The following is a 10,269-nucleotide window of genomic DNA, read 5'->3' as shown; positions in this document are numbered from 1 at the left end:
ATTTGTACAATTTCTAAGTGATGTATAATGTGTGTGTAGATGTGTAATGAATATGTATGTATGGATGTATATGTAAAATATTTACAATATATCTAAATGAAATGGGATGAGATGCTCTTATACTCAAAATGTGAAAAATAAAGCTAAAAATCAAAATGTGCACCCCCAAACTCAAAATTGGACATTGTCCTCAATGTCTCAAACAGTAGATATCCAAAACTCAAAGCAAATAATATTGACCAGGACTTGTAAAAATAAGAACACAAAGAAAGAGTTACAGTATGAGAATTCAAGTTAAAGGGATGCATAAGAAGTCGCACGTGTTATGCAGAGTTAAGTCTTGTCCGTAACATGTGCATAGGTAAGGTGCATAAGCCATGCAATCTTGCATAAGAGGCAATAGATGTTGCATAGGCTATGCAGACGATTGCATAAGGGAAATACAACCTGCAATTCTCGTATAGCGAAAAGGGTTGCACAAGCTATGCAAAGGTTATGCATGAGGAAATTCATAGTCATGCAGTGTATACAAAAGCTTTGCATGGGAATTGGCAAGGGGAAATGTACAACCAGAAGAAAAGTATGGAAATATAGACAGTATGGGCAAAAATGTACAAAAAGGCAATAAGTGCAATAAAAATCAAAGAAGACGAATGTAATAGCTATTCAATAAAACTTCAAAAGAAACAGAATTTAAAAGAAACTAATTCAGAGCAAATCAACAAAATCCAAAACAAAGTATAAATGTTTGAACATATTTACAAAGAAAAGGTCCTACAAGATTGAACAAAAGTAAACTAAACACTAATCTATGTCTATTGTTTTTCCTTTGTCCAAGGATGTTGCTATAATGGTAGGAAGTACCAGTCGAAATGATGGTGCTGGAGGAGGTGATGGAGGTTGGGTTGTCATGCCCAGGAAGATCATGAGTTGCTTCACCATTTCCTTTAGTTCTTTCTGTTTGTCCCTGGTTTCCATGACAAGGTCAAATAGTTGCTCATGACGATCCTTTAGTGTATCAAGACCACTGTCAAGCTTCCTATCTACAAAGTAGATATCATCACTAAGCCTGTCAAGGTAGGTGAATAAGGCTTTAGTGTTGAATGGAGGAGGTGCTTGTGGATGAGGTAGGTTCAAATGTAGGAGGAATGGGCCGAGCAGGTAGCCGGAGTGTCTGAGTAGGTGAGGGGTGGGGTAGGGGTAGTAGGGTCGTGGGACCGTGTGAAAGGTTGGGTTTCGGTTGTGCAATAGGCCTGTCACTGCAGGTGGCCAAGATCATCAAAATATGATAAATGGAACCCTGCTTTGGTTAAGTGTGCGATATCAAAATAGGAAGTGTCCTCAAGTGCCGGGATTGAGTGCTCACAGATTAAAGCCAAAATGCTTGGCTATGACAAAGGATGAGTCCACCCAAAACAATGTCACCAATGGATTTGGTGGCAATATGCAGACATGTTCGCAAAAGAAGTAACACGAGACACCTTAACTTTGTGAAATGCACACCATAACATAAAAGTTCAGATTTGCCCACAAAGACTAACTAGTCCCTCGCCCAATATGGTGCTAGCCATCAACCTATGAATAAACCTAAGTGCAGTGGTCAAGGATTTGGGATGTTTTGGACCTACCAGCAGAGAAGGTTTGGGGTTGGTTTGTTATGATTCTCCAAAATTGGGCAGGATTCCAGATGCCCTTATTGGCTACCTCTACTCCAGTATGTGGTACTCTAAAGAACCCATCAATTGCAAAACCAAAAATGTTATGAAATTGATCCAATGACTCTCTATTTTGCCCCAAGCATCTAAATGTCATAATTGGCTTATGGTCTACATCATGCAAGTTGAGGGTAGCAGAATGAAGAAATAAACTCCAAAACTAGAATTGGATAAACTACCTCTTGCTTATGCACAAATTCTGTCCAACCCATACCGTCAAGAAATGCAACTACATTATCAAATAAACCCAGAGATTGTAGAGCATCAGCGGATATATACCTAGTAGGTTGTACCCTTCTATCTTTGAGTCTTTGAAAGCAGCTTTTGAATTGTATCGTGGAGAGGCCAGGGTAGCTTTGATACAAATGGGGTTCTAAACTGTCCTTTTCTTTGGAAGAAGGTGTAGAGGCTGGAGCTTTTGGCTTTTTAGGAGGTGGTTAGAAAATGGGGTGGGTGGGTCTTTGCTTGGACAGAGGAGGAGCAGAGGGCATGGGTCGCACGGATTTGGATCGGATTTTGCGGTGGTATGTGGTTGATGGAGGTGGTGGTGGTGTCGTGTGTGGTGGAGGATTGGAAGGGGATGTATCAAGACAATGGAGTGACTTCAAGAGGAGAGGCGGGCGGAATGTGGAGGGAATTCATGGTCGATTGGAGAAGAGATGGAAATGTAGGGGATTTAGGGTTTTTGTGATTAGAGCTACTGGAGAAGATGGGAGAGAGACGGCGAGAATGCCTAAGAAATGGAGGATGAAGAGGCGGTCGTGGGGTGAAGAGTTGGGAAGTGGAGGTGGTGGGAATTTTTTGAAAATGAATGTGGATCGGGTTTGAGGAGACCGCATAAGGGGAAAATGATTTATGCATAACCTGTGCACTCTTTTGTACATGTTTCAAAAGGATTTAATTTTCGAGAAGTGCTTATGCACAAGTGCATAGGTTATGCAATCGTCCTTATGCATGTTTCGTGACTGAAATGGTGAGGAGCGAAGTCATGCGGGAGTGCATGTTATGCACTCCCTTATGCATCTCTCGGCAAGAATTGTTTTTGAAACTTGGGTCATGCGGATGTGCATAAGCTATGCACTCGCTTATGCACTCGCGGCAATTTTTTTGAATTTTGGTTGGTGGTCATGCGTAGTGCATAAGCTATGCACTCGCTATGCACTCGCAGTAGGTTTTGAAATTCGTAATTTTGGTTATGCGTATGCATAGGCTATGCACATTGCTTATGCAGTCTCTAACTTTTGGGATTTTCTGTTTTCTGGTTATGCAGGAGTGCATAGGTTATGCACAATGCTTATGCAATCTTCGGCTGAATTGATTTTTGGAGATCTTGGTTATGCAGAGGTGCATAACTTATGCACCTTCCTTATGCACCCCTGAGAATGATTTTTCCGGGTTTTTGGTCATGCGTATGCATAGGTTATGCACTCGCTATGCAACCTTCTGCAATTGGAGCTTTGGATTTTGGTTATGCGAAGTGCATAGCTTATGCACCTTCCTTATGCAAACTTCTACAGAGAGAAAATGAAGGATTTGAAGTTATGCAATTGTGCATAAGTCATGCACTCACCTTATGCAAGTTTTGACAGATATGAAATTTGACAAAATGAGGTTATGCAGGGTTGCATAAGCTATGCACTCTCCTTATGCACTTGCAATAAAGGTGAAAAATGGCAAGAATTTTGGTCATGCAGGATTGCATAAGCTATGCAGTTGCTTATGCACAAGTTCAACAAAATTAAGATTGCAATAGAACATGGATTGCAAGTGTGAAAGATACCCTGGAATGATGAAATATAATTCTATGAAGCACAAACCATGAGAAATTTTCATCAAAAACACATCAATATATTCAAAGTTCATCAAAAGTGCATCACACAAGCATGTAAAAATGGATCCTACATAAAAGACCTTTGAGAGCTATGCCATTTTGACTCAAATTCTGCAAATCAACATTTGGCACATAAAACTCCATAAAATTTGCATGAAGTTGCATCTAACCACAAATGAGAAATGAACTCTCCAAGATTCGCCAAGAAAATGCAGCATTTCTACCTTGTATCCTACAACCCAAAGAAGCTCAAAACTGCAAAAATGACTCACTTACCACCATAATATCATTATAAGCACAAATATTAGAAAATTACCCACCCAACCTCACCAAAAACACATGTAATCTGCAGATTTTATTGTTCTTTCTGCATAAACCAGAGATAGCAATTTCATAGCTTCACCAACCTTTCTCCATTGATATACATCCAACTTCATCAAAACATGAGCCATTTTGTGCAGACACCCCTTTTTGCTGCAGAATGTACATTTCCTTTGCATGAACTAGATTGCAGCTCTTGCACAGATTATGCAGCAAAAGCTTATCAGTTCTTTTGAAGGACTAAATTTGTCAAGTTAAGAATTACTTCCCCAATAGTTCACCAGCCCTTCTTCATTGAATTACATCTACAAGAGACAAAATTTAACAATGTCAAAAATTGAATTTGGGAGATTTAAGATAAAAACAAAATTAATGAAAATGAAAGTAAATCAACAAAAGCAAAATAAAAGGACTTGGGATGCCTCCCAAGAGGGCTAATTATAGTCCTTAATGGACTTTTCATGAATTTCAATCAAAAGAGGTGAGGATTGGAGAGCTTGTAACACTTGCTCTAGTATTGGGTCTCCAGTTATGTAATGCTTCAATCTATGCCCATTGACCTTAAAATTCCCATTTTTCACTCCAAATTTCTATTGCTCCATAAGGGAAAACCTTAGAAACTCTATATGGACCAGTCCACCTTGACTTGAGTTTTCCAGGAACAATTTCAATCTTGAGTTGAACAACAAAACTGAATCACCTTCTTTGAATTCCTTTTCCTCGGATGCTTATCATGCCAAACTTTAGTTCTTTCTTTGTAAATACGGGCACTTTCATAGGCATCCATCCTCAATTCCTCAAGCTCATTAAGTTGTAACAACCTTTTCTCACCAAATTGCTTAAGATCAAAATTCAAGGTCCGAATGGCCCAATATGCTCTATGTTCTAGCTCCACGGGTAAATGACAAGACTTACCATACACCAACCTAAAGGGAGTAGTTCCTATAGGGGTTTTGTAGGCATCCTATATGCCCATAAAGCATCATCTAGTTTGATAGACCAATCTTTCCTAGAATTGTTCACTGCTTTCTCCAAAATATGCTTGAGCTCTCTGTTAGAAATTTCAACTTGTCACGAAGTTTGAGGATGGTATGGGGTAGCTATCTTGTGCACTACACCATACTTCCTCATTAAGCTCTCAAATTGCTTATTACAAAAATGGGAACCCCATCACTAATTATAGCCCTAGGAGCTCCAAATGCCAAGACAAATTTTTTCAAAAATTTTACTACCACTCTAGCATCATTAGTTGGAGTTGCAATAGCTTCCACCCACTTTGACACATAGTCAACCCCAACTAAGATGTATCTATTACCATATGAAGGAGGAATGGCCCCATAAAATCTATTCCCCAAACATCAAATAATTCCACTTCAAGAATATTATTTAGGGGCATTTGATCTCTTTTTGACAAATTTCCACTCCTTTGACATTTATCACAATCCAACACAAATTTCCTCACATCCTTAAAAAGATTTGGCCAAAAGAAACCAGCTTGCAAAATTTTACTATTGTCTTAGAGATGCCAAAATGTCCTCCATAATCAGAAGCATGGCAATGATGCAAAATACTCTGGATTTCCTCTTCAGGAATACATCTTCTAATTAGACCATCACAACATCTCCTAAAGAGTAAAGGATCATCCCATCTATAAAACTTCACTTCATGCAAGAACTTTTTCTTTTGTTGCCATGTCATACCTAGAGGTAATATTCCACAAGATAGATAATTCACAAAGTCTCAGATACCAAGGTAGTTTAGCAACAAGAGAGAAAAGTTGTTCATCCAAGAAAAACTCATCAATAGGGATTTCATCCAATTCTTCACCATCCAATTTCAACCTACTAAGATTATCAGCAACTACATTTTCAGCTCCCTTCTTATCTCTAATCTCCAAATCAAACTCTTGTAGCATCAGAATCCACCTAATGAGCCTTGGTTTGGCCTCCTTTTACTGAGCAAATACTGATGGTCGCATGATCCAAAATATAACCACCTTTGAGTCAATAATGTAAGGTCCGAACTTTTCCAATGCAAAGACAATTGCCAAAAATTCCTTTTCAGTTGTTGCATAATTTGTTTGAGCCTCATCCAGTGTTCTACTAGCATAATAAATAGCATAAGCCTTTTTGTCCTTTCTTTGACCAAGAACAGCCCCAATTGCATAGTTGCTAGCATCACACATAATTTCAAAAGGTAGGCTCCAATCAGGTGGTTGCATGATTGGTGCAGTGATGAGAGCTTGCTTCAACCTGCAAAAGGCATCCAAACACTCTTGGTCAAATTCAAATGGTGTGTCATTACTTAACAAATTAGACAAAGGTTTAGCTATTTTAGAAAAATCCTTAATAAAGCGTCAGAGAACCCGCATGTCCTAGGAAACTTGAATTCCCTTGACATTGGTAGGAGGAGCCATCTTCTCTATCACTTCAACTTTGGCTTTATCAACCTCTATTCCTCTGTTAGACACCAAATGTCCAAGCACTATCCCTTCCTGAACCATGAAATGACACTTTTCCCAGTTTAACACAAGGTCGATTCGCACATCGCCGCAAAATTTTAGAAAGGTTAGCCAAGCATATATCAAAAGAAGATCCATAAACAGAAAAATCGCCCATAAAAACCTCCATTATGTCTTCAATGAAATCGAGAAGATTGCCATCATGCACCTCTGAAAAGTGGTGGTGCATTACATAACCCAAATGGCATCCTTCTATAAGCAAAGGTTCCATATGGACAAGTAAAAGTGGTTTTCTTGATCATTTGGATGGATAGGGATTTGAAAAACTCGAATATCCATCTAAATAGCAAAAGTAAGAATGCCTAGCTAGTCTTTCCAACATTTGATCAATGAAGGGAAGTGGAAAATGATCTTTTCTAGTGGCAACATTTAATTTTCGTAATCTATGCACATTCGCCAACTAGTCACCGTTCTAGTGGGAATTAATTCATTATTTTCATTTTTGACCACCGTCATTCCACCCTTTTTGGAACAACATGTACCGGGCTCACCCAAGTCATGCGAGATGGGATATATGATCCTGCATCAAGCAACTTCAAAATTTCCTTTTTAACAACTTCTTTCATATTTGGGTTCAACCTCCTTTGATGTTCAATAGATGGTTTACAATTTTCTTCCAAAGCGATTCTATGCATGCAAAAATGTGGGCTTATTCCCTTAATGTCATCTATGGTGTATCCCAAAACTTTCCTAAATTTTCTCAACACTCTTAACACTTATCACCTCTAAAGTACTCAAGTTTGCATTTACAATTCTTGGATAAGTGTTATTAGTGCCAAGAAATTCATACAGTGAGAAGGAAGTTGCTTAAGTTCTACCTTAGGTGCATCTTCTTCCTTGAATGATGATTGCTTAAATTCAGCTTTTTCTTTTTGAGTGAGATGAAAAACTTGAGCATAAATGAATGTTGGACTTCCCACTAAGTGTTGAGTATATGCACTACATGAGGGTTGTCATAGTCTATGCCTCCTCCATGAACCAAACAATTTTCAAGTGGATCTTCCGGATATTTTTTCAAGTGTTCTTCAACCACTCATCAATAATATCAACTCTCAAGCAAGTATCGACTTGAATGATGTTTTTCATAGTGTTATTGATATTAAAAATTAATCTCTTCACCAACTCTAAGAGTAAGCTTTTCTCCTTTCACATCAATCAATGCTCCTGATGTAGCTAGACAGGGTCTCCCCAAGATACTTGGAATATTAGAATCTTCCTCCATGTCCAAGATGACAAAGTCAACAGGTATATAGAACTTTCCAACCTTCAGGGGCACATTCTCCAAAATCCCTTCAGGATACTTGATTGTTCTGTCAGCTAACTGAAGAGAAATGTGGGTTGGCTTTAGATCTCCCATGTTGAGCTTCTCATAGATAGAAAGGGGCATAAGGCTAACACTGGCCCCTAAATCACATAGAGCTTTTGTAGAACAAGACTCTCCAATGTGGCATGGACTTGAAAACTCCTGGATCCGTAAGCTTGGGAGGAAGTTTCCTCTGGAGGATAGCACTACATTCTTCTGTCAAAGCTACAGTTTCATCATCTTCAAGTTTTCTCTTATTTGAGAGAATTTCTTTCAAGAATTTTGCATAAGAGGGCATTTGTGAAAGAGCATCAACAAAAGGCACATTTATGTAAAGTTTCTTCAAAACCTCTAAGAACTTCCCAAATTGCCTATCAAGCTTGGCTTTGTGAAATCTTTGTGGAAAGGGAAGTTGTGGCTTGTAGGGCTCAGGAGGTATATACTTCTCTTCTTTTTCTTCAAATTTCTCCTTACTCTCTTGTTTTTCACTCTCATCGTTCCTTTTTCATTTTCTCTTCTCACTGCTTTCACTCTTCTCATCATTTATAACTTTACCACTTCTTAAAGTAATAGCTTGACACTGCTCTCTTGGATTTTCTGGTTGACTTGGAAGCTTTCCAAAAGATTTGGCACTGAGGGAGATGCTTGTTGTGCAATCTGATTTTCCCAGCATTCTGTTGTGTGTTTGCATCTGTTCCAGCCTTGCCTTCACCTCTCTCATCTCCTCATCATGCTTATTTTGGTTAGCAAGAATCTGTTGCAATAAAGCTTAGTGGTGGAATTTCGTTCTTCTTTGTTTTGGTGGAGGGTTCATATTTTTCTCAAAATTAGGCAATGGTTGCCTATTTTGCTGATATGGAACTTGACTTTCTTGTTGTGGTTGAAAATTCTGATTTTGAACTTGATTTTGCTGATTGCCCCATGAAAAGTTGGGATGATTCCTCCAATTTGGATTGTAAGTTTGAGAATAAGGATTCCCCATTTGCTTGTTTCCATAATTACCAACATATGCCGCTTGTTCTCCATAATCTAATCCACAGCTGTTAGTTTCCTCCGCATAAGCCACTTGTTGTGAACTTCCGGTGATGATGTTGAACTAACCAACATACTCAAATCTTCCATCTTCTTAGCAAGGACATTTGTAAGTGCATCAAACTTTGCATTAATCATGTTGAATGGATCAAGATCATACATTCCAAAGACTTGCCTTTTCCGAGTTGAGTGGTCCTCTTGGACTACTCCAAAGATGAGTATTCTTTGCAATTTTCTCTAATAACTCATAAGCTTCATCTTCATGCTTTATAATAAATTCTCCTCCTGTTTGAGCATCAATAATTCCTCTGATTGCAGGAGTGACATTTGTGTAGAAATTCTGATTTATCATCCATTTTGGAATGGCATGATGTGGGCATAATCTTTCCAATTCCTTCCATCTCATCCATGATTCATAGAGTTTCATCTTCTCTTGGTCTGAAAGATGTCATTTGATTCCTCAGCTCTTGAGTTTTTCCAGGTGGAAAATATTGTGCAAGAAATGCATCAGTTAGTTGCTCCCAATTTGTAATGGAGTTGTGAGGTAAAGAATCAAGCCAATCCAATGCTCTATCTTTCAAAGAGAATGGGAATAGCTTCAATCTTGCTGCATCATCAGACACTCCAGGTTGTTTTTGCATGTCGCAAATCATAGCAAACTTCTTCAGGTGTGTGTGTGGATTTTCAGAAGGATGTCCTCCAAATTGAGAGTTTTGAATCATTTGAAGAACTCCAAAATCCATTTTGTAACTATTTGCATCAATCCTTGGTCTTGCTATGCTCTCTCTCAAGTCATCAAACCGTGGAAAAGCATGATCCATCATACTTCCCCTAGGCACGTTTGCATTAACAACTTCTTCCCCTTGGACTTCATTTTCATTGTTTTGACCATTTCCAGCATTTCCAACACCAATTCTAACTCTTTCATCAGCCATATCTGCTTCTAATTCAGTTTCTCTCAAGGCTTCCTTCCTTTTTCTGGTTTCTTTCTTGTTGGCCTTACAAAATTTCTCAATTTCAGGGTTGAATAATAAGGATGTATCACTTGTGCTTCTAGCTCTTCTCATAAAAGATTAAGAGTACCTGAAAAAGAACAAACAAACACAAAATGAAAAGATAACAGAGATAAAACTAAAAAAAACAACTAAAATAATCAAGAATTCAATCTTAAACAAACAACTCCAAGAACGGCGCCAAAACTTGATGCGTCCCAACCGCAAGTGCACGGGTCGTACAAGTAGTATAGAAAAATATCGATCCCACGAGGAGTTGTGTTAATGATTGAATTTTCGATATAAAAGTTGACTAAATTGAAATATTTATGAGATTAAAATGATGAATTAATGGGTAATGGAGTGTGAAATCTAATTGTGCAAAATTAATATTCTATTCAACAATGTATTAATTAAACTAAAATTGCATCAAATAGAAATAAGCAAGTTCAAATATGGCAATATTTAAATTGGCAAATGATTAAATTCGATTAGAAATTAACAATTGTAAAAAGGCGATTCAGGAGTTCGGGATTTCATATTCGAGCTATTTT

The 10,269-nt window shown here is 38.1% G+C and overlaps 1 non-coding gene across 1 annotated transcript; it reads left to right on the top strand.

The window, feature by feature from the left end:
* Positions 1–9,085: 9,085 nt before the first annotated feature.
* LOC131177334 (small nucleolar RNA R71) lies at positions 9,086–9,190 on the top strand. Its single transcript, XR_009146886.1, has one exon. It is a non-coding gene; the product is annotated as a small nucleolar RNA R71 (small nucleolar RNA).
* The last annotated feature ends 1,079 nt before the right edge of the window (positions 9,191–10,269 follow it).

The sequence above is a fragment of the Hevea brasiliensis genome, unplaced genomic scaffold (genome assembly GCF_030052815.1).
Source record: "Hevea brasiliensis isolate MT/VB/25A 57/8 unplaced genomic scaffold, ASM3005281v1 Scaf408, whole genome shotgun sequence".
Classification (NCBI taxonomy): domain Eukaryota; kingdom Viridiplantae; phylum Streptophyta; class Magnoliopsida; order Malpighiales; family Euphorbiaceae; genus Hevea; species Hevea brasiliensis.
Note: the sequence above shows the minus strand (reverse complement) of the source record. Positions and strands in the feature narration are given on the sequence as shown.